The sequence below is a fragment of the Chroicocephalus ridibundus genome, chromosome 8, assembly GCF_963924245.1.
Source record: "Chroicocephalus ridibundus chromosome 8, bChrRid1.1, whole genome shotgun sequence".
In the NCBI taxonomy this organism is placed as follows: domain Eukaryota; kingdom Metazoa; phylum Chordata; class Aves; order Charadriiformes; family Laridae; genus Chroicocephalus; species Chroicocephalus ridibundus.
Genome location: NC_086291.1, coordinates 5,742,890 through 5,766,414, shown reverse-complemented (window position 1 = coordinate 5,766,414; position 23,525 = coordinate 5,742,890). Strand labels below are relative to the sequence as shown.

Below are 23,525 nucleotides of genomic sequence, written 5' to 3'. Positions count from 1 at the left end.
GAAGGAAGCAACGGGATTTTATTGAATATATGGAAGGGAATTGGTTTTCTGGTTTGTTACTTAAAGCTGATCCCTACTGTCAACATTTGTGATGAGTAAACCTCAAGAAATAACACAGCTAAAGACTTAATCTGGTGCCACTGTGATTTGCAGAGCTAAGTTGGAGAAACACGGTTGTGGCCACGCTGCTGGGGACCAGCCAGGCAGAAGGTGTCTGCAGGCACCCTGGCTCCAGGGTGCTTTGTCAGAAGTTCATAGTGCTCCTCTTGAAGATGAGGAGATCTGCTTGCAGAGATAGTGTGCTGTCTTTGCCGTCAGCAGAGCTCAGGAGAGGGCACAAAGTAAATGTGGTGAAAATAAAGTCATGAAAGAAGTGCTAAATGTCCCATTTCCTGCTGGAGCAGTTCAGCTTAGGAGAAATCCTCCCTCTTGCATCCTACTGTTTGGAGCGTGGATTTGGAAGGGTGAGACATGGCTCTTTATTAGTAACACTTTGATTCCTCTGATCCCGGTGGGCTCATGGCTGGGATTTCCTCCAGCTAAATGCTGACGTGAGCAGCCTCCAAGTCTGTTTGTATAGAAATAGCAATGTGTTGCAGATCCAACAACTGGCTATGTAGGGACAGCTTGTTATCTTGGAGCCCTCACCCTCATGTGTCTCTCCTCAGACTGCTCTGCCATATCGCTTCAGATGAGTCTAGTCTCCTAAGCTGCTGAGGTCCTGTTGTGGTTTAACCCCAGCCAGCAACTAGGACCATGCAGGCGCTCACTCCCCTGAGTTGGGATGAGGGAGAGAATAGGAAGAGTAGAAGTGAGGAAACTCATGGGTTGAGTTACAGACAGTTTAATAGGTAAGAGCAAAAGCTCTGCGCACACACAAAGCAAAACAAGAAAATTATTCACTGCTTCCCATCATCAGGCAGGTGTTCAGCCACCTCCAGGAAATCAGGGCTCTGTCAGGCGTAATAGTTACTTGGGAAGACAAACATCATAACACTGAAAGTCTCCCCCTTCCCCCTGCTTTATTTACTGAATGTGACACCATATGGCATGGAATGTTCCTTTGGTCAGTCAGGGTCAGCTGTCCTGGCTGTGTCTCCTCCCAGCTTTTTGTGCACTCCCAACTGACTCACTGGCAGGGCGGTGTGAGGACCAGAAAAGGCCTTGACTGCTTAGCAACAACCAATAACATCAGTGTGCAACCAACACCATTCTCATCCCAAATCCAAAACATAACACTGTACCAGCTGCTGGCAAGAAAGTCAACTCCATCTCATCTGAAACCATGACAGATCCCTTCGATGTTGGTTAGAGATGTCCCCAGGATTGTCCCCACGTAATGGACAGCGGTGGCTTGGCCTTGCTCCGGGTGCACAGTCATGCTGGGCATCCTCAAGAGCCTCAGACTTTAATCAGTCCCAGCTGGTACCGAGGGAAACATTAAAAGCTCCAGTATGTAGGATCGTGTCAGGTGTCTGAGAGTGGTTGTGCAGCTGGACTGAGAGCTGCCGGTGGAGCTGTTAGGTTGGTTTCACCTAAAATCCACCTATTTGTCCTGGTGGAAAGAACCACCTCTTCATTGCCTGAAAGCCTGGATGGTCCTCTGTACTGGTGATAGGGGATGCAAACTGGGTGCAGAATAGTGCATCCCCAGTCCTCATCAAACCAAACAGAAAAAGAGCATAGCCTCACCCTCTGAAGCCCACGCTGAGATGTCGGTGGCTGAATTATTTTTGCAGGAGACTAAAGGTCCGAAAATACCCCACCCTTTGAGAATTTGCCTGCTAGAAGGTGCTTGGTAGATAACACGTCCACCTGTCCCGTGCTTTCCTTAGCATTGCAGGTGCTATACAAAACCAGGCTCTGCCTATGGCCGGCACTGCGCCGCGTTTACATCTCTGCCGCAGTGATGTATGCAATAACTTGGACACGTGAGGGGCAGATCGAAGGCTCAGCCTAGTGCAGGCTGCGTCCTTACAGCTTGTACATTGTGGTGGAGCAGCAGCGCGTTTCTGTAAGGATTTGTGTGTCATCCCGAGCAAATATAAGAGCGGTCAAGCTTTGCTTCAGTGTTGGACGCAAGTTGGGCTTCAACAGATCTTTTCCTTCCTTCCTTCCTTCCTTCCTTTCTTCCTTTCTTTTTTTCCTTTCTGGGAAAAACAGGTGTAAAAATTCTGCTCCGCTCTCCTTGAATTTAACAGTGTTTTTTCCCATTCATTTTAGTGAGGTTGCAGGTATTTGTGTGTGTTTCCACCAGCTAGTACCCAAGTGTAACAGCTGCGCTGGTCTGAAAAGGGGGGGTTTCTTACAGAGAAAAGAAGAATGGAACTCTGCTGGAAAAGCTTTTGTTTGGCAGTGGCTGGAAAAGGTTGTTCTGGGACTGATTTAAAGAGCACTGGGTAATCTTATGCGCGTTCCCTCAGGGCAGCCATAAGTCAAGTGATAAAAATGTCTGCATGTTTTACACGGCTCTGCTCGGGGACTGGGGGAGAGGCAGCAGAGCCCCTCGGTGTCATTGCCGAGGGGACAGGACGCTCTCCCTCGGGAGCAAGAACAAGTTGGGATGAGCAGGACGAAGCATCGGTGTTGTGGAGCTGGGCACGTGCAGGGCTTTTGCTGTAGCCGCAAAATGCAGCGCTACCACCATCCCAACACCCCAGAGAGCTTCCCGATGGGAGATGCGGTCCCCCTCCAGCTTCCTGCCTGAGTCTGACTGTCCCAAGGCTTAGAATATCTGCTTGACGTTCTGGAGCTGAGCAGGAAAAGCAACGGTCCTTCTTGCTCACCTGCAGAGCGAGCTGCTCTGGGGTATCCCCTCCGTGCCCCCCCGTGTTGGTTCAGGGAGCTGCTCCAACAGATGCGTCGCTTCATCCGGAGACGTCCGTGGTCTCGATAAGGCTCTGAAGTCTGCAGCGCTTACCCAGGGCCTGTGGCCAGTGCCAGGGGGAACGACTTCCCCTCTGCACGTGCTTCTAATTTACATAATTTGCATACTAATTTACAGCACATCGACAGAGAAGGAATGAAGGCTTGGAAGAGATGGAGGCTGCTTACTTGTGATGTGGTGTTTGATGTGGCTGCCTTTTCGTGATGGAGTTTTGCGTGTGTGTGTGTAACATAAGTGGCCTTAAAAATACAAGGGACTGGGTGGGAGGAAAAGAAGAATGGAAACTGCAAGTCGTTTACTAAGCTAGATACCATAATAATCCTGGCAATTAACTATGGGAAAGCTCCAGAGCTGGATTTTTTTTCTGCCACGCATTTGTTTTCAGTATAACTGAGAGGGGAGAGACCTTTCCACTTGCCGCACAGCACCCGTGCCCCAGGGGACTTGGTTATAACTAGTTCCAGAACAGGGTGTCCCTTCTGGGGTACCTGTGTGCTTTGCCCCTAAAACTTGCACCCTTCCCTCTAAGACTGACATTAAAAACCAGAAAGTGAACTCCGAAGGCCTGTCTGATGAATGGGGCTCTTTGTTCTGAAACGCTGTCACCCAAGAGTGAGCCCTATGGGGAGATTTATAGCGAGATTTCGAGCCGCTAATGAAGGAAGGCTTCTTTGATTAGTCAGGTGGCAAAGCGCTACAACGCAGCAGTCCACATTCAAGGAAGAGCAAGCTGAGATGGGTATGTGGATAAGAATTTGGGTATTGCTGTGTTTCGTGTGCTGCTTAGAGAGCTGCTGTGGCTGAGGGAAGCCGCTTTGCCAAAGCCCGGTACGTCCTCGGGTCTGGCCATTGCTGAAGGAGGTTTTCTGGAGCTGGCTGTGGTTTGGCCTGGCTTGTTGAGGTCCCTCAAGAGCCATCGTGTCATTGAGGGCGGTTGGACTGCAGCAGCATATAGCTCTGCTGCTCTCTTTGCTCCCATGGTCGCAATCTACGAAATCTTTGCTTCTTTCACCCCCAAAACCATCTGGATATTTTGCTTATGTCCAAAGCTGCCTGGATCGAAGAAGGTGCATCCCATGGTGCTAGCAGGATGGTGGCATGAAGAGGGACCACTGACTGCAGACCCCCCTGGAAAGGAGGGAAGTGTTGGGGTGGAGATGAAGAGCCACCTCAGGGAGGTGAGATGGAGCCAAGGGCTTTGGTCAGGCTCCTCTGCGTGGTGCAACACATCCAGTTTTCCTTTGCCAGCTGGTCAGGTTGGGACCTCAGCTTGCTCTTCTGCTCTGTCTGGTTGTAAATAGCTAAAGTGGAGTAAGAATGATCTCCATTGCAGAGCCTGAAAGCTGAAGGCAAAGACACAGAAGGCTGATTTCTCAATGGAGAAAAAGTTTTGCTGTGCTTAAGATCAAAAAAAATACTCTCTATTGGTGCTGGGATATGAGACTACATTCTAGTCCCAAACAAAGTTTACCCTCTGGAAAAAATTTCTTACATTTTGTTAATTATCTATCACGCAGGAAGGCAGGTTTATGGCGTGCATTCACTCAATAGCGCTCACAGTGCTAATGAATTTGAGTAGTTAATCAATTTAGCGTGAGTTCTTCTCACTTCAAAAAAAAATAAAATATATCAAACCATCCAATTTATGCTTACTCTTTGCAGAATGTTTTCTGTTCTGTCAGTCTAAACACAGAGAAGTATTTTAAACAGATGTAGGCCATCAGTTTCTATAAACATCGTAATTGTTTGGCACCAACGATGCTTACATTTAAAGACGCAATTTGCAAAGATCCGCACAGACACCAGGCGCACACTTTCTGCTGCGCGCAGAAACACAATTTATGTCCCATTAGAGGCCCGTAACCTTCCTCCCGTAAAACTTGCTTTAGCTTCGAGCCTGGCACCAAACAGCGGCTATTATCCCTGCAGCTTTATATAGCTTCGTGCTGCACGCTCAGCCGTTCTAGCGCCCTTGCTCGGCGGGGTTTGGTAGGTAGGAGGATGTGGTTTGGATTCCACCCCGAAAGCTCTTTGTTCTCATTGCCCTGCTGCAAACTGGATGCAACGTTGCTGGCACCTCGGGTTGCTCAGGGTTTATCAGCAGAAAATAACTCAGTTGGGCTCTCAGGGCTCAGTTCGGTCATTTGCCCGCCACTTTGCGTGAACAAATACTCGTTGATCTATGGGTGACGATGAAGCTGGTGTTTGTGGTGCCATCCCCAGGAAGCTAGAGGAGTTGTGGTCCTTGCAACTCGCCCTCTCGTAAAGGTGATGAACTGAGCTGGGGAAAGGAAAGGATGGATAATATTCATGCTAATAAATCTAGTGCGGCAATTAACATTGCCTTTAAAAATGTGTATTATCAGCACAAATGGAAATACAGAGAAGAGCAGTGGCCAAGTGCTGCTCTGTGTTTATAATCAAACAGGATGGACTCAGCATTCGCTGGGGACTGCTGGCCAAGCCCATGGTTCTCCTGGACTGGGGTGAACAGCTCTCCCTAAGCCAACCTTTCATCTTCAGCTCATCTGCAGCTTAGTTGTTCTTACTCCATGTTAGCCTGCAACATGGTAGTGGGGTGATTGCCAGACATTAGACATTAGGAAGAAGTTCTTTACAATGAGGGTGATGAAACACTGGAACAGATTGCCCAGAGAGGTGGTGGAGGCCCCATCCCTGGAGACATCCAAGGCCAGGCTTGATGAGGCTCTGAGCAACCTGATCTGGTTGAAGATGTCCCTGCTCACTGCAGGAGGGTTGGACTAGAAGACCTTTAAAGGTCCCTTCCAACCCAACACATTCTATGATCTCTGGTCCTCACTGTAGTTCCTTTTGTTGGTAATGATTCCTTCCATTGGTCCTAACTAGGTAGGTCAAAATTGGACACCTTTGCGCTGCAGACTAGTGGCAGCATGTGGCCTGAAGGCGTAAAGCAATCCAGGGCTGTGTCCTACATCATTCCTGTCTCGAGACAGCCCCGTGTGCATTCACCTCCTGTTATGAAATAGTAAGTGGCAACAATAAAATGAGCTTTTGCTGATAGCATATGTTCAACTCGCAGGCTCATTTCTTAATATGCTTTGGCTCCGGTCTCTAGCTGAGAAACCAGATTGCTGAAGCATCAGAAGTGTGGCTAAATGTACGGTCAGGGCATTGCGTAACTCTTGCCTCAGTGTGACATACAGAGAAAGCTGTGAATATCACCCCAGTGCGAAGGAAGCAACTGCTTGTCTCCTCTCTGCCCCTCTGGAATGAGAGTTTCTGACCTTTCAGGGCACTTTTACTGTCCAGTATCAATTTTTGTTCAGCTTGGTGTTGAGAAAGGTGGTGTCCAGATTTTGAAGCACAGACGAGGTGATCCCCACTGGGATGGAGACGCGAAGGGTAGAGTACCAGAAAAGAACTAATCTCATCTACCTCCAGCTGCCTACTTAAGGTGTCTAACTTACCTGCCCGGCTTAGGCTGCTCAACAGCTCCTCTATACAGGGGAGAGAGAAAGGTTACTCCGTAAGGCTCTTCCCTACACATGAGGTTAATTCCTGCTCTGAATTGCTCACCGGCAGAAAGATCACTCTACAGAGATTATAAAGAGACGAAAGGAAGATCAGCCACCTGATTTAGTTGCTTATACAACACGATTAAAGTTGTCTGGGGCAAACGTTCTTTTTCCTTTGTGCCCCCAGTGACAAAGGTCCTCAGTGACAAAGGTTTCTAGGACATCTGGTGGGCACTTCCGTGGCACAAGGGACGGGGCCCTGCAGCAATAAAACAGGGTCCCTTTTTCCCAGAGAGCACTGAACTTCACCCAGAAGAAAGCTTCCAAGCATCTACAAGGAAACCTAAAGCTGGAGCAAAAGGTTGGAGTTAATGGAAGTGGTTCGTGGTTGTGGTTGCTCGGTGGTCAAAACAGTTTGCTCTTCCATCTGTGCACAAGGGTCTTATTCTAGGAATTCCTGCTCGTGTCACTAGGAATTCAGCCCAAAATAGACTCCCAGGGCCAGAGAGGAAGACAGAATATGGCTCAGGAGTCAGAAATGCACCAAAGTTGTCCTTGGACAGAGTTTTGCACTCTCTGACCCGGGCAGAATCTGATGTCAAGCTTTCCCCAGGAGTCATACTCCTAAACGGGAAGAAGCCAAAAATGATCACACGTTGCCTGCCTGTTTAAAGACAACTGGCTCTTGCTGCCAAACTAACTGTTTGGGGAGGTCTGCTCTTGGAAAATTGACTGCTGCCCGCATGCTGATCTTCCTCTGGAGAACAGGCATTTCTCAATCGCAGCTGGGCCAATGGCTCTTTCCAAACTCAGGGTTAAAGGAGTCATCTACTCTAGCCTTATCTCCATCTGCACCATGGTCAGGAGCTCAGCAGCTGATGCTCTGCTGCTCAGCTGTCCCTTCCCCTTTGACCAAGATTGGTGTCGGTAAGCCTTTCTGAAGGTGTGGGAGTTTCCTCGAGGTGGCTTCTGGCAGGAGGTCAACAGCGGAAAAAGATTCTGCCTTGTGTACATCAGCTTTGACTGTGACCTGAGCATGCTTCTGGTTTTTCTGGTTTTGTGTTTTAGGGTAACATAACAGACGTGAACGTGGGGAAAATAGTACGTCCCTCCTGTTCTTTTATTGCACTGATGAATTTTAGAGTACATTGGTTTTCTTCTCTCTGAATGAAGCATACCTAGAATTTCTTTACTCAAGAAGTTAAACTGCATTCTTGGTCAAACAAGTCCACTGAAGATAATGCTGTAGGGTTTTAGGCATCTCCACACTTGCCATCAATTGAGTTTTTCTTAATCACATTAGGGTCCTTGCCTAGGTTTCTCGAGTGATGTTCACATTGCTAAAGATGTGAAGGTTTTGTCCTTTAGGTAGGACGCAAGGGTAAATTTTGGAAGCTGGAATTGTTTGGTTCAGACAAGCACATCAACAGTCAGTGACCCGTCCAGAGCAGATCTGAATTTCTTGTATTTGTCAGATTTGGCTACAAAACACTTCTGTGGTCCAGCAGAAATTAGTGAGCAGGTCTTCTACTGGTATGTGAGAACCATCTGACCCAGTATCTCAACAGTTATATAAACATTTTAAAGAAAACAAGGTAATTCATCCCATCTGGCCTCTTTTGAAGGTAGGATTCATGGTTTTCTTGAACAAGGGGCCCTGACTCTTTCTTCTGAACTGGTTTGTCCATTTCTCCTAGCAAGAATGGCCCATCAGCCAGAGCAGCAATGAATGGTGGTCCTGACACTGTCAGAGCTTGAAATAGTCCATATCAAGATCTGAATCCCAAGACTGGGCTCTGCCACACTGTAGGCTGGGGTCCAAACATCAATAGCAGTTATTTTGGAAAGGCTTATTTCAAGATACGGTTTAGCAATGCCTGCAGTGTTTCCATCCTGGTAGGCAAGGACCAGAGCAGGCTCCCAGCTGTTGCTCCTTGGCACGGTCCCAGGTCCTTGCAAGCCAACTGCTGACCCCTTCTCATCCTGCCCAGATGGCGGCTGCGAGGGCGGGGTTTGAAGTTCGACTCATCTGCAGGTCCCACGTCCCACCCTTGTCCAGCAAAACGACACCTTTTCCCTCCTGCCAAAAATGTCTCCAATGGCCAAGCACAAATCAAACTCTGGCACCGGTCCCCTCTGGGGACTATTTCTACCTGAAAAAGAGACCAAAGCAGCAGGAGCAGCTATTCGTGTGGCTTTCAGGGTTGCGAAGTCACTTGCCTGGTGGCTGCAAGGCACACTTTGGGAAGAATGGCCTCTTTTCAGCCGCTGGCATTCTGTTGCAAGCAGATGGGGCGGTGGCAAAGCCCTTCTGTTCAGTGCAGGCTCTCAGTCCATGACGTTTTCACCATTCCCAGTAACCCAAGACCCAACAAGGGCTCCTTTGACATGGTTTGGGACTGAGGTGGAGCAGGGCTGGGCAAAGCCTTCCCCATCGAATGAGAGGAGGAAAGGTGTTTATGCGAACGCCTGGGCGCTAGTGGGCATCTCAAGTCTGCGGGGAAGTCACTGAGCAGTCAAGTTAATTATTTTTAATGAACTGGGCCAAAGCCGATTGTGTTATTTTGTAACATATTAGTTTGGAAAGCAGTGAAAATATTTGGCATCTCTCCCTGGCCATCACAGGGACCCCTTTGTGCTTTCCTTTTCCCCACTTTTCTCTCGTGTGTGTAGCTGGCTCCCACATCTCCATTTGCTGACGCTGATTGATTACATTAATATCACTGTAAATATTACATAATCTCCGCTTACAATGCTAGAAGGAGCTGATGAGTTTTACTTTGCCAAGAGTTTTCAGGCTGGAAAATAATAATAATAAAAATAATCTAGAAAAAAAAATAAAATCTTTCTCCTTTATTCCCCCCCCCCGCCTCGCCATTTTTCTTATTTGCCACGTATGTTTGCTATTCGCCTCGTTGGCTGCAGACCAAGAAAAGGCTGTCTCCACCGTTTGTGGCCATTGCTTCAACGGGACGGTGAAAAAGAGGTGGGAAAAGGCAGTCACAGCATGGCAGCGAGCTCTGCTTGGCCTCAACAGGGGCATGGCAATGGGGAGAGGGGATATTGAAGGGCGCCCGACCACCTGTGGGGAAAAAGTAGGTTTCAGAAAACAGGGTTCAAGTAAGCTAAGGAGGATGTGGATGCGCAGGGAGGTCTGTACCCCGTCCTAGCACTGAGGGCCAGCGGATACATGGTTGCTGGAGTGTGGTAGCCTCTTCTCTCTATTAGTGGCTGATTTTAAGTAGGCGTATGGGGTATTTGAGCTTGCCCCATTTGGGATTTAAAGACCCTGGTTTCACTTTCCTGCAGAAGTGACGGCTCTCCAAGGGTCGTGTCCTGGGCTGGGGAGGCTCCCCCGCCCTCCAGGGAGCCCCGAGGGATAGTCCTTCCCACTGCGCTTAGGGCAGGTGGGAGGGAGATGTGGCTCCTTCTCCTCCAGCACTGGTCCAGGGTCATTTGACCTCACACATGTAACACATCCTCCATCCCGACCCTCGCTTAGGCCAGTTCTGTTTCTTTTCTCTGTCTCCCTGCCGGAGACAACCACGTATCGGGTTGCGTTTTGAAGCAGGCGCGTTGTTTTCAGACTCCGTAGAAAATCCATTTATCATATCAGCCTCGCATTAGCCGAAGTATCGGAGATAAAAATTATCTTGGAAATCTAAACATAGATTCTAATCTAAGGTACAGCAGCATCTGTTTCCCATTACTTTTTATTACTTTCAAGATTCGAGCGGTATTACTCCTGCGGTGAGATATTTCTGAAAGAGGAGGTCTGCGCTTCCCAGAACTGCGAGTCCCAGCGCTGACTGCCGCTCCTCTCCCAGGGCTCATCGCCATGGGAAGAGCTGATTACTCAGCGTGCGGCACCGGGGAAGCGCGTGCCCTGTGCGCAGGCGGGCTCCGCTGATACCAGGGTTACGCTGACTTCAGCGGTATTGACATCCCGGTTGGACGTCTCTCAGAAGTCTGCTCAGGGACCTTTTTATTTTTTAGAGATATTTGTAATACCAGTCTGTCAGGCTTCACTGGTCCAAACTGGCCGGGGAGAATTTGGACACAAAGCCATGACTTCAGGCTCCTCTTTTCTAGCGAGGCTCTTTCTGAGCCGTGCTTTGGGGATGACGAGCTCCTCACGGATCGCTGCCAGAAGCGACTCAAACCTACCACCGCTTCTCGTCTCACGGGGCCAAATCCTGCACGGCGTGGTGCAGGGTGCAGCTTTCAGCTTAGCCTTGGCTCAGGCCGCTTGATCTGAGGTGATGCAGCTGGCCTTGCCTGCACCCTGGGGACTGGCTTCAGGGCTTGCAACGCCTGAAGCTACCAGTCGAGTGGCCACATCTCAAGGACATCCGTGCACCAGCTCGGGGCACTAACAGACCCTGGTTTCTCTGACCAGCCTCACCCAGGTCCTTTGATGGTCCCCACTTGAGCTCAGCCCAACCTGAGCGCGGGTCGCCTGCCCCTTGCCCTGTTCCTGTGGTGTTGCTTGATTTTCCTGGCTTTTCCTTTAGGGAGCAGCCCCGCTCTTGCTTCTCCCCGACGCCAGCGAGCTTGCCGTTCTTTGCAGCGTGTTGGGCATAGGGAAAGGGGATGTGATGTGCTGTGAACTCAGGCTTGCCCTGCCGCTCGGAGACAAGTATGCAGCTCTGCAAACTACTGTTTGCCTCTGGAGACAAATTATGGCATGCTGCAATAGTTGAGGAATAGCATAAGAGGAGTATGCAATGAATCATGATGCATATGCACACGAGGGGAAAAGTTCAACCTTCTGTTTGCCATTATCTGACTCTTGAAAGCTGAACTGTTCAATTCTTGCATTTTCTCTGCAGAGTTTATTTCTGTGGCATTTCCTAAGTCTTTCTGTCTGTCTCAAGGCAGGAGAAAGAAAGTGCATCCCTCCTCAGAACTTTGCAGTTGTGCTGGCTTGGAAATAAAAATCAAATCAAAATAAAATGGGGCAAAGAGAGCAGAAACATGCAACGTGTAACTCCAGGTCTCTGCGTTTGCAGAGTTAAATGCGTTTCTTTAGCTCACCCAGCTGGGGCAGCCGCGGTGTGCCCGAAGTCCGTCGCTGCTGCAGGTTCTGCCTGGGGTGAAGGTGGCAACAGGCTTGGGGACCTCGGGAACTGCCTTGGCTGCAGGAGGCCACGTACCCTGCCATACTGGTGCAACGGTGTTAAAAAAATGATGTTTCGGTTAGCAGCAGCGGTGTCAAGTCATGTTTTCTAATTGCATTAACTGAAATGGGTTTTCTGTGATGGAGACAGAGAAAGTGGAGAGAGGAAAGAGTTCCTCCCCACCAACTATGTCAAAGTTGACTTTACCTCTCAAGGTACCTGTTTTTCCCCAATAATGATAACGAGAGCTTGTGCTGACTAATCTCCTACATTCGTTCCCTCCGGTTCTGTGACTCTGGGCTTTTCAGGGCAGTCTGAAATCCCCGCAACTTACTGTTGCCAACAGAGGAAAATTAATCTTTAATTGGTTTCATGGTCACTATGCATAAGTAGTCCTAAAGAATTGTGGTACCCAGGACCAGATACAAGCCAGGGGTTTGTTAGTCTCTGCTCAATACATCAGACTTTGTCAAACTTCCAAACTGTATAGTGGATATTTGTCCTTCCTCAGGCAAATGTTTAACATGCAAAGAGCAGGCCAAGAGGTTTTCAATCGTCTCTTAATCATTTATGAACACTCGCATGGGAGGGGCTTTTTTTTGGGGGGGGAAATAAGTATCTCCTTAATCTAGCGGAAAAATGAGATCCCAAAATAATGAGGAAACAGAAGCTAAACACATTTAGAGTGGTGACAAGACATGGGTTTTCAAGAATGACACTAATTACACGTTGAAACCCATTAACTTGGTGACTGGAGGAGTCTACATTCCTTCCTTCCGCCCCTTCGCTGCCAAAACTCTTCTGGAGAGCGCGGGCTGAGCCGTGCGGGAGGTCAGCACGGGGAGCGCGGCGGCTCCTCCCCTCTCTGAGCTGGGAGGAGGAAGCGTGGTAGTGCCGTACGCCGCTGCACCACCTCATAATTGTAAATGCTTCCCCTGCTCAGCACGCTGAAGCGTTAACCCTGAAGCCTAGTGATGCCCACTTCTACTTGAGAAGTACTTCAGGGCCAATTCCTTGGGCAACACATGCTTTTGCTGGGATTGGGACCAGTCGGAGTAAAATTGCCTCGTTTGACCCCAAATCCCCCTCCTGAACCACCTCTCTCTGCCCTACACCTTCTTGTGTGAGCCGCTTTTGTTGCAGTTGTGCGTATGTCCTAGAGAAGCAAGCATGGTTCCTGTACCTAAAACCGTAACTAGGATTATGTAGCAATTAAAGTAACTAAATGAACCATTTCGATTTGAACCTGACCTGCCAAACGAACCTGACAAAAATGCAATGGCATTTGCAGTGTTTACACCAATCAGATTTTTCTGGATATTCTCCTGGGGGGACGAAAAAAAAGGCACCCTCCCCCCTGCCCTTAATTTCACAGTAATATTTGCTTTCTTATTTTGTACCCAAACTGTCTGTGCAATTACCAAGCATAGGAAACCGTGCCAATTCTCATCTTTTTATTAAGCAAAAAAACAGCTTTGATTTTCTGAACTGGCAGCACGCAGTGGGAAAAGGTCATTCTGGAGAACAGGGACTGAGACCAAGCGCTCTTTGGATGCTAAGGGACCACGGGCAGTTCGGGATCAGAGTTTTTAAATAGGATTTTGCACAATACCTGATACGACAGAGCCTAGACCGCAAAAGGCTCCCAAAACACAGCGGCTGAGGATTGCCGCCTTTATGGGTTAATCCTTGCTGTCCGTGCACCGGAGGAAACGCTGCAGAGCTCCTCCTGTGTCCACCCCCTCGGGAGCAGGAGGAGAATTTAGGTCAAAGTACAGAGAGCTGTATTACCGGTATTAGCACTTATTAACCAGTTTGATTCTATTAAGGGAAACCTGCAGTGAATAATGAGAATTGAGTTGGCCCTTTCCACAAGTGCTTTAACAGCTGGTGGCCCGAGAGCTGTTTTGATGAAATAAATCACCCTGATGGAAAAAATCTCAAAAGCCGCAGACTTTGTGGAAAGTTGACCAGATCCTTACTGGCAATATTTAGGGATGCTCTAAACAATGAGACAGTTGTTTTCCTGTTACTTCCAGTGGTGTGCCTGGAAAAACATGATACGCCTGAAGCTGGCCTGCCCTGAAAGGTTTGGGACGCAGGGCACCGCTAAACCTGACGGCAGGACTCATGGAGGGGCTTCTGCGCTTGTAAAGATTTTAATGTATGCAATAATTAGCAGGATTGCCTTTACCTCCGTTGGAGATGGCACGACAGGCAGAGGTGGAGGTTTTGTTGTTTTGTTTTTTTTCCCTGGAGCCTGCCTTTTTTCCTGCGAGCATCCTCCACCTGCTGTGAATTCCTGGGGAAAAATTCAAAAAAAGACTTGTTGCAATGCACAGCGGCTGCCATAAAACCTGTGAAAAGTAAATACAGAGGCAGGGCTGAATGAGCCTCCGAGATCCCTGCGGAGCAGCTGTAAGGTATCAGCTCCTCTGCTGCGTGGGGCAGGATCTCCCCTCGGAGCCCTCCAGCCTCTGGATGGCATCACGGCAAGGCAAATCCGGTGTTTCCATCTGCTAACTCTATTTTGGCTTATATCTGGAAGGAGATGGGCTGGCAAAAGCCTCTCCTGGGGAAGACAGAGCTTCTGCAAAGGCTGGAGGAGAAGAGCTGAGCAGAGGTACCATCACACCTAGGGCAGGAGCTGGGTAGTTCTGGAGCTCTCTCAGCCTCCGTGCCCGGCAAACACAAGCCAGCGAGGCCGTGCCTTGAGCCCCCCGGACCGCGGAGATGGTGGAAGGCATTTAAACTATTTTTTCTCATCAGGCTGAGCCGGCCAAGAGGGTTCAGTTGGGTTTGTTTCTCCTGTTTTGGAGCTCCCGGAGCAAAGCACGATGGGGACTCCGCTGAGCTTTACAACAGAAAGCGAGAGCTGAGGTGACTGCCTCAAGTACGGATAACTGCGGATAATTTAGCAGATAGCAGGAGTTTCTTTTCACCCCTTCAGCTTGACCTCCTCCTTTTCACCTCTACTCACCTACCTTCCTCAGCAGCCTGTCTTTGGGGAAACAAGACATACGGAGAAGAAATGGGGAGAGAAGTGTAAATCACAAGTCGTCTCGGCAAGAAGAGATCGAATTTTCACTTTCTGTTCTTGGGAATGGTCTTCAGTTCAGCCTGCAGGACTCGGTGTCCTTTCAAAGGCTGGGAGTGAGGATAGGCAAAAAAATAATCTGGTCTAATCTTCTCTTTTTAGAAATCCCCGTGCAGCAGGTTACTGAGCAGCAATGAAAGGAGGTTAAGGGCGTACAAGAAAGGAGACCCTTCTTGTCTGGATGGCGGTGGTAGCAATTTCTGAGCTGGGTTTGACCCTTCCACAAACGCCTGTGTGCTGCAGGGGAGCTTAACGCTGGCGTTAAGTGGTGAGGAAGTAAAATAGAAGTGATCTGCCAAATTCTGTCTAATGAGGTCTTTCGCTTTAATTGGGTGTTTGTGGAAGTGGAAATGGTAGTTTAAATACCGCGGAAGACATCAAACCGAGGAGAAGGTGCATGGGTGGCTGGCGGGGCTCCTCTTTTCTGGGCTGGCTCTCCCGAAGCCGGACCCTGGATGGAGCACCCTCCGCTGTGCCTCCCTCCTGGCGCTTCTGCCGGTGCTTTTCACAAAGCTCAGACGAGCGTCAGTGTCACCAGTTGCCCCTCTCGACTGCTTGCTGCTTCTCCTGAAATTAAAGCCTAATTACCTCCCGAGATGATATCACTGATATCTTTTCATAATCGGCAGAACACTGAACTTTTCATACGTTTTCTTTCCTTACCCTGTTGTCTTGGCCTCCCTCCCGTTTGCATTGATGTCCCGTTTACGCCTTTTAGTGACACAAAGGGTGAATCTCTCATGTTTACGCGACATCAAATACAGTTTCTGTCATGTTCCCGCTGTCATGGGCAAACCAGAGAAGCCTTTACCGAGATTCATTCCACCTTATGGAGCACGACCAGGAAAATAAGTTATTACGGTCAGAGAGTCCTGTTTACGGTGGGGGGGGGCAGGGGGAATAGATCAAGCCCAGCACGTAATGCAGTAACTGTGGGCTGTGGGAGAAAAGCTGTAATTGTTGTCTGTGCTAAACACAAATCTAAACAGGATCACAAGTAATTAGCTATTTAATAGGTGACTAAAGTAAATACTGCAATTAAAAAGCCTATTAAAAATAATATTAAAAAAAAAAAAAAGAAACCTCACAAGAAATGCAGCTTTGTCCCAGACTGCCAGTCAACAAAATCAACAAACCGTTAAGAAAAAAATGTCCGCGCATGCCCAAATCAGTAAAACACATAATAATTACTTGGCACGTTTTATCTTCAAAGTCCTCTGCGCATGCTAAGTAATTAATCCTCCCAACACCTCCGGGCGGTATGTGCTGCGGGCACTGGTCAAAAGGGAGCTTGTGTTGCAGCCGGGCATAAATGCCTTGTTGTGGGGCTCGTTCTTGATAGAGGAAATGCCGCTCTAAAGTCAACAACGGGGAGCGGAGCGCAGTTATCTCTTCAATGGCACTCATTGTCAGCCGTGGCTGCCTTTGTTTATGGGAGGGGGAAACTGAGGCACGTGCCAAAGGAGTTAGTCAAGGCTTGGGAGCTGCCTTTGGGTTCCCCACCAGCCTCTGCCGTGAGCAGAGTGGCTTTAGTGAAACCCCGTGGCCTTCAAACCTGTCTTGAACATCAGGTATAACCCGGGGTCGGGTTTGCCTCCCAGACCTGAAAACACTTTCCAACACAACCTTCAGGTCAGCTGAGTTGAAGTTAATTAATTTCAACGCAATTAATTGTTCCAGGGAAGAGGGAGCTCACCCTCCCTCGCAGCGCCCGCTGTGGCGTACGGGCTCCACCGGCAGCTGGGGGAGGGACCGATAAGACGTAGATGATACGGCTTCGTGTGCCTGGGGTGTTTTGAGCCCGTTTTTGTGCTCTCTGCCAAACAGAAGAAAAATGCCTTTCTGCTCTGCTTCTTCATCTGTTGCTCCATGTGATGACTCTTTGCCATAAAACCAAACGGTGGGGAAAAGATAAATACAAGGAGTAGATCAGAGCGGAGTAACGCGTGGGGGAACGAGGAGTAAGAATGTAACGGTGGGGCACGGAAAACTCACATTAACATCAAGCCGTGTCATAAACACATCCGAGCCTGAGCTTCACGACTGCCAGCAGAAATAAAATACCTTATGGAGAGAAATCAAAGATGATACCGTTAGATCCCATCCATCTCCCGTTAAATGCAGCAAAGGGCTGTTGTGGAGCTTGGCAGGTGCTGCATGGAGCAAACCTGCCCAGCCCGGAATGACTAATCCCACCCTGGCTGCCGTTAAGAGACCGTTTGCAGCGGTGGCTAATTGGGCTGAGCGTTTATACCGTTGTCCAAAAATAAACTTTCCCACAAAGAAGGTTGAGCTACAAATGGAAAACTACCTGCGCTGAGATTAATTTTTGGTGTGGGAAGGAAGGCGCTTCTGCAAAATGAAAGGCTGTATTCAAGAAAAGACTTGCCTTCCCTTTGATCAGAGGGGCACCTGTGCAGCAAGGAGGAAAATTGAGGTTTATGGATTTGCAGCCGGCAGAGAACATCGTTTTCACCAAAAGTGAGGTTTTTGTAGTTCCATTTGCAGGTGTGCTGGTGTGTACGTGGAAGATGAAGACTGCTATACATCTGGTACAGGTCAGCAGGGTTTGAACACCACCAATCTGTGGCTCCTCTGGCTGGGGAGGTGTTGCGCTTCGTGAGCTGGTCCCTGGCACTACAGCAAAGTGCTGCTGAGCGGCCTTGGGTCACCCCTCTGCCACCCCTGGGAACAGCCTGGGGGTTGCCTCCTCCTACAGCCACAAATCATAGATTCATAGAATGGTTAGAGTTGGAAGGGACCTTAAAGATCATCTAGTTCCAACCCCCTGCCCTGGGCAGGGACATCTCCCACCAGACCAGGCTGCTCACAGCCCCGTCCAACCTGGCCTTGAACACCTCCAGGGATGGGGCAGCCACAGCTTCTCGGGGCAGCCTGTTCCAGGGTCTCACCACCCTCACAGTAAAGAATTTCTTCCTAATTTCTAATCTAAATCCCCCCTCTTCCAGTTTGAAACCTCTAGCCCTCGTCCTATCATGCCCACAAAATAAGTGCCTAAAACAGCTCCTAGCTCTTCCTTGCCTCAGACTCTTCCATAATCCTAGTTCCTTAGTGGGATTTGGGACCGTGTTGTCTACGTCCATTTTCTTTTGGTTCTCAAGTGACATCTTATGATGACCACAGAGTTTTTCTCTCTTCATCTCCTTCTCCCTGTGGTGCTCGAGGAAGGTCCTGTCCTTTCCTGTACTCCAGACTCCTTTGCATCTCCACTCAGATGAGCCCCATGCCTGTCTCTGTCCTCCAGCCTGCTTTTGCTCAGCCTCCAGGCCAGCTGGTCATGGAAAATGCTGTTATTGAGGATGAATCCCCACAAACAGATACTCATCAATGTTATTAGCCTGGCTGTTTCCCTGCGGATTTTCCATTTGTCTAGGAATTAAAATGACAACAGAGAAGGCAGAGTTCAGAATCTCAGACGGATTTGGTAACACGTGAAACATTTCCCCAAACCATCACATTGTGCAGGCATAAGTCATACAGTGTTTTTCATGCGCGCACCAGTCCCATCTTAAATCCAGAGTAAACTGCCAAGTTATTTCCCCATAGGACATACTCCATGACGTATATCAGCTGGATCATCAGGGTAGTCCGTCCCTGCAAAACAGCATCTAAACACATGCTGTGGTTTAAACACGGAATTGAAGCACGTGCTTTAAGAGTATGTGCTGTCACAATTTGTAAATATGACTCATAACTCTGATTAGGACAGGGGAGTGAGGCCGGTCTCTATCCCAAGGTATATTGATGTCTTTGGAGGTTTCCAGGGAATGTCACCTTCCCGATTCTCTCATTTGCGCAATTAGGATTTCAGACTTGGCCGAAAGAGGTGTATGCATGTTTGCATTAAGTGACTCGTCTTTGAAGGATAATCCAACAGCACCGGGCGGAAAAACTCCTACTAACTTTGAACAAAGCCCAAACCATTATTCTAGCAAATATTTGATTAACGTCGAATACCTGCTCATTTCTGCTGTTCCCGAGTAATTCAGTGTTTGGAGGGGATTCCATTTTCACTATCTCTTTTTCATGAGAATATGTGGTTTGCCACACCAGTTTCTTCTGAAAGAACATCCAGGACAAAAAAATATGCAGAAAAGGGTCATTTGAGGTCCAACGTGTCTGGAAGACGATGGGCTGCCCATTGTTCATCCAGGAGCCGCTGGCTGTCTGCTGGCATCTCCAGGGTGCCTTGGAGAGGAGGGTATCTGAAATGGGTCATGTCCCACAGAGCAGAACCAGAGTGCATAGAAAAGAGCGCAGGTGAAGAATTGGAAGTGACACCTAGACGGAAAGTAGAGAAACGTCAACGGTGGGCAGCACGGAGTTAGGGCATGGGGTGTGTGAGCTGTAGCGGTGCTGGCCCTGGGTGCCGTGGTGTGGAGACATCTCCGTGTCCTGCAATCGTACTCTGTGGTCTTTGGATGTGCCTCTGCCACCCGGGTTGGGTCGGCTGGCGCTCGGGGGAAGTCTCAGCTCATTGCATGGTCCATGGGATGAATACACAAGCGCAGCCTTCCCCGACAAGCGCCGCTGAAACCTCTGTGCCGGAGCGCCCTGAGCACCTGGGTGTCGAGGAGCACAGCGCGCGTCAGGATTTCTCAGCATCAGGCAAGGGTTGACCTAGTTTCTAAACTCCATTACACGATGAATGCTGGCTTTTTTGATATTTTAGCATCTCTGCTTCTCCTGCCTGCCATGCTCCCAGAGATGTACAATACGCACTGCTAGCCTGCTCCGTATATAATTCAGCCTTTATTAGATTATACGCTGCAGTAACCCATTAACCCTCTTATTCCTGTCTCTGCGTTTTTAGACTCTTTCTGTAATAACTGGTCGGTGTTCTGGCACCTCCGTGCCAGAGACATCGGCAAATAACCTTGCGTTTCTTTGCATTTTTCAGAGCAAATGTCCAAAGCGTTAGGACTCTCTCTTTTGCCTTGCAAGGAGCGGGAAGCAGCGTTCCCAGCCTCCCCGCATGATTTTTTTTTTTTTTTTACCCTGTTTATCCCACGGGGTCTCTCGGATTAGACCCGCTGCCATCCATCATCCCTTCAGAGATACAGATTTCACTAATGGCCGCAGTGTAAATATTTACAGTAAACAGTTTTAACAGCTGACTTTTAGTAGCCACTGTGCATATGGCATTGCATAAACAGGAAGGACGATTATAGGGATGGAAAAATTGGCACAGGGAAGCAAGGAAAAGTAAGAAACTAAAATGCTGAATTCCTGCAGTATATAATTAACATAATAATTAATTAGCGATGACCCTTCTCTTCCGAAGACCCACCATGCGGGCACGAAATGAACACGTAGAATTATTTGGCCCTACAAAGTAATACATAGCGCTGAAATTCGCATTCTGTTACTTTTTTGACCCAAGTGATTAGCCAGGATGTGGGGTCTCATGGCTTGTTTCCACTAGAAGTAGAAATTAATGACGGTCTCAAGTATTTCTTTAACACAATCCTGTTTATTTCAAAGCCTGTGCAAAATCCTTGTTCCCTGAACTCATTAGGAATTAAATAGCAGGAGGCAGTTTCCTTGGGCAGCGGTCCAAGCCCCCTTTTCCAGCCAGCACTCAACCCAAAAAGCTCACTTCATCAGTCTCATTTCAAGGTCATGCTTCATGTGCTTCTTCAGTTATCCTTGACTTTTTCAGCTGCCTTCTCTCCTCGCTACTGTGATATTTCTCATGATGTTTTTCCTACTTTTTTCTCCCCTTTTCCCCTACCTCCTTCCCTTTCCCACCCACCCCCTCCCCCCCCCCCCCCCAAAAAAAATACCAAACTTGCATGAATTCCTTCACTCCTTTGAAAGAAATTCAAATCCTTAGCCCTCGGCACCTGGCTAACTCACGCTCTCTGCTTTAGGTAGTGGCTCCTGCTGCTTTAGATACTAATTCTCCCCCTACCCCCCCAAAAAATAGCTATTTCTTCCATTCATTATCAGCAAAAGTGGTTAATAGGAATCCGCTCTCCCACCTGTCAATGGCTTTGTGTCTTCAGCCGCCGTCGCTTCATCTTGCCAGATGCCTGCGATTCTTATTACCTTTTTTATTATTTTTTTTCCTTCTTTTTCTTGTATCCTCAAAAATCTTCCCGAGGGAAAGACAGATTAAATTTTTTTCTGGTCTTTTAGACAGGCTTTGCCCGCCCCCTCCCCCCCCCGAATGGCATTTTGTTTTCACTTTCCACTCGAGCTGGTAAATCCCTGTTGCCATGTAAAACAGAAAACGACGAAAAATTCCCGTGCGTGCTTTGTCTGTGTATACACACGCACGCACGCACTTCGGACCTCCGCAAGAAGATATATTAGCTCTTATTCCCCCCACTCTGCCAGACTAACTCTTCCTTTCTGTGTGTTTATTTAACTAATCGGTGCGCGGGCCACCTGCTCTTTGAAAGGCAGAAGCAGTATAAAGCAATAACAAAATAATTCAAGATTTCAGTGGAAATCTAGGTTCCGTAGTCGGGGGGTTTTGAGGGGCAGAGCGGGCAGGATATTTAGAAGGCTAATTCCAGCTATTCGAGGTATTTCAACAGGTTTTTAAAGGGGCGACCTACAAACTAGAACTGAGAGTGAAGCTTAAGCTTGGGTTTATACGTTCCAAGTGCCAAGATTGCTCAGATATGCACTCTGTATTCCCTGGCTCGGGTCTGTTTTATCCTGCAGAAGGCAGGATGGGGAAGGTTATTTGACTTGGAGCTGGGCAGACGTCTGACAAAATAACGTGAACAAATTAAGACAGATGAAAAGTGGGGACACAGGGGGAGAGAAAAGTGAATTTCTTTTCCTCTTCTGGAAAATCCAAACAGTCCAATATCTGCTGCAGCCCAGGTGGCATTCATTTCCCTCGTTTAACTAATTGGGGAGGCTGGGATTTTTATTTTATTTAATTTATTTTCTTTTTACCATATTCTTGAAGCTTTTTTTCGTCTATATTTTGATTTTCTTTGGAACCACATGTCTTCCTGCTATATGGAAAAGAATCAGTAAGCCATCACCTCCACTTCCTAAAACACTTTTACTGCTGATTTTTTTTTTTTATTATTATTATTATTAAATGGATTTTTGAAAACCTGCTGTTGCCTTAAAAAATTGCGAAATGAAAACAGTAGTAAAAGAATTAAGAATTCTTCTAATAACTCTGTGGGAAAGACATAGCCTGTGGTGACTGACTGGGGCTCAGGGAAAATCCTGCAGGGTCCCGCCAGGTCTTCCTTGGAGGACCATCGAGGTGAATCACAGCAATGGGGGAAATAAGTATGTCCTTTTTCTGGACTATTTTTTGCTGGGGAAGCACACAGCCAGTCCCACAGCCCAGTTTGGGGGTTGCAAGGCAAACCAACATCTTCTGCCTCAGGGACAACCTCAGGCATTAAGTGACTTTGGGCCATTTTATCGGCTTTCTGCACCAGCCTTGTGTACGTGCATGTGAGGAGAGGGCAGTGGGACTAAGCCTCTCTGATTTCCTTGGAAAAATATTTATACAAACCTAGATGCCATGTGAAATCTGTACAAAGCAGCGCCACAATGACACCCGCCTGCTGGATCTCACTATTCCTTAGTAATTTGACCCTTGATCCTAGAAAAGGATGGATGTCTTCAGCTCCCTTGGGTTCATATTCAATGGGAGACCCAAGTGCACACGACCACAAACCTTAATCTTCAATTAATGCTCAGATCATTAAATAATTTCAGTCCAAGGCACGGTGCCAAGGAAAACACCACGAAGATTGTATTATCATAAACTGATTAACAAACTGTGAAAGAGAGACTTTTCCTGACACGGAGGAAAGATGGAAATATCTGAAGAGAGCAGGAGGGGTAATGTAATTATGAAGAATTTGAAGCTACAACACAAATACAGGAATATGCCCCCTGAGTCAGCAGTGCTCTTAAATAGATGTAATTTTAAACTCACTAAATGCACCCATTAAATCACATACGTGAATTGTATGCTTAAAATTAGGCCTATGCATAAGTCCCTTGCTGAGCTCGAGGCCAGGTGAGGCACAGGTCTAAATGCTGTTGACGTTTTATTCTCAACAAATTAGGTCCCAAATTGTTTTTAAGTTGCCTTTTACAAGTCTGATGTAGTTTAGGTTATTCTTGTCATTGCTATTGGTGCTTCCCTTCTCCGTAATTATAATTCGTAATAAGAATGTAATTCCCACTCACGTCTTGAGGCTTTAAGAAAGTAGAGGTGGAGACTGGTAGATCTTTTGTGTTGTCACTACCCACAGTTGATATTAAAATATTCCCTCGATACAAAAGAATGGCCAAATCCCAAGGCTCGCGCTAACATCCGCACCTCCCCAAAGACCACGGCTCAGCAACACGTGGTTTCCCAGAGATCCTCAGCACGTGCTTATTCACATATATGTAATCTTTCTGGTATGCATCCAAGGAGAGAAATTTAGCACGCTACTCGTTTGTTTTACAGCCAGTTAATGACGCTAATTGTGCATGCACCTGTTCACTCATACGTTTTATTTAAATGAATTGACCTAATCTATGCGAAGAAATGGCGGGGCTGGGTCTGCAGCTGATGTTAGTCCACTGATGTTGGCCAAGCATCCCGCAGAGAGCCTCTCTCCTCCCAGGATTAACCGGTCAGCATTGCGCACTTTTGCACTGACGTTCCGTAACCTGAGGACTTGAGGTCTTCATTATTTAAAGAAAAGATGTTGTTGTACTTCGGAGATACTGAGAGCAAAGCCGAGTGCTCTTGCAGTGCTCTCTGGCTCTGTCCTTCTCAGGCAGGTAACCCTCCATCCATCCTTCACACTCAATTGGCTCTGGAGGCCGTGCTCTCTACACGCTGGTCCGGGACCGGCTGTCCCCAGCAGCTCCCCAGGGCACTGCTGGCTTAAACAACTTCCTCCCCACCTTAATAC

General features: G+C 48.0%; 1 long non-coding RNA gene across 1 annotated transcript; it reads right to left on the bottom strand.

Annotated features, from left to right (window-relative positions):
- Positions 1-9,413: 9,413 nt before the first annotated feature.
- On the bottom strand, positions 9,414-15,454 carry LOC134519691 (uncharacterized). The gene is made up of 3 exons (XR_010072277.1): positions 13,117-15,454; positions 11,422-11,549; positions 9,414-9,466 (listed from the first exon to the last, which is right to left on the bottom strand). It is a non-coding gene; the product is annotated as an uncharacterized LOC134519691 (long non-coding RNA).
- Between the last annotated feature and the right edge of the window lie 8,071 nt (positions 15,455-23,525).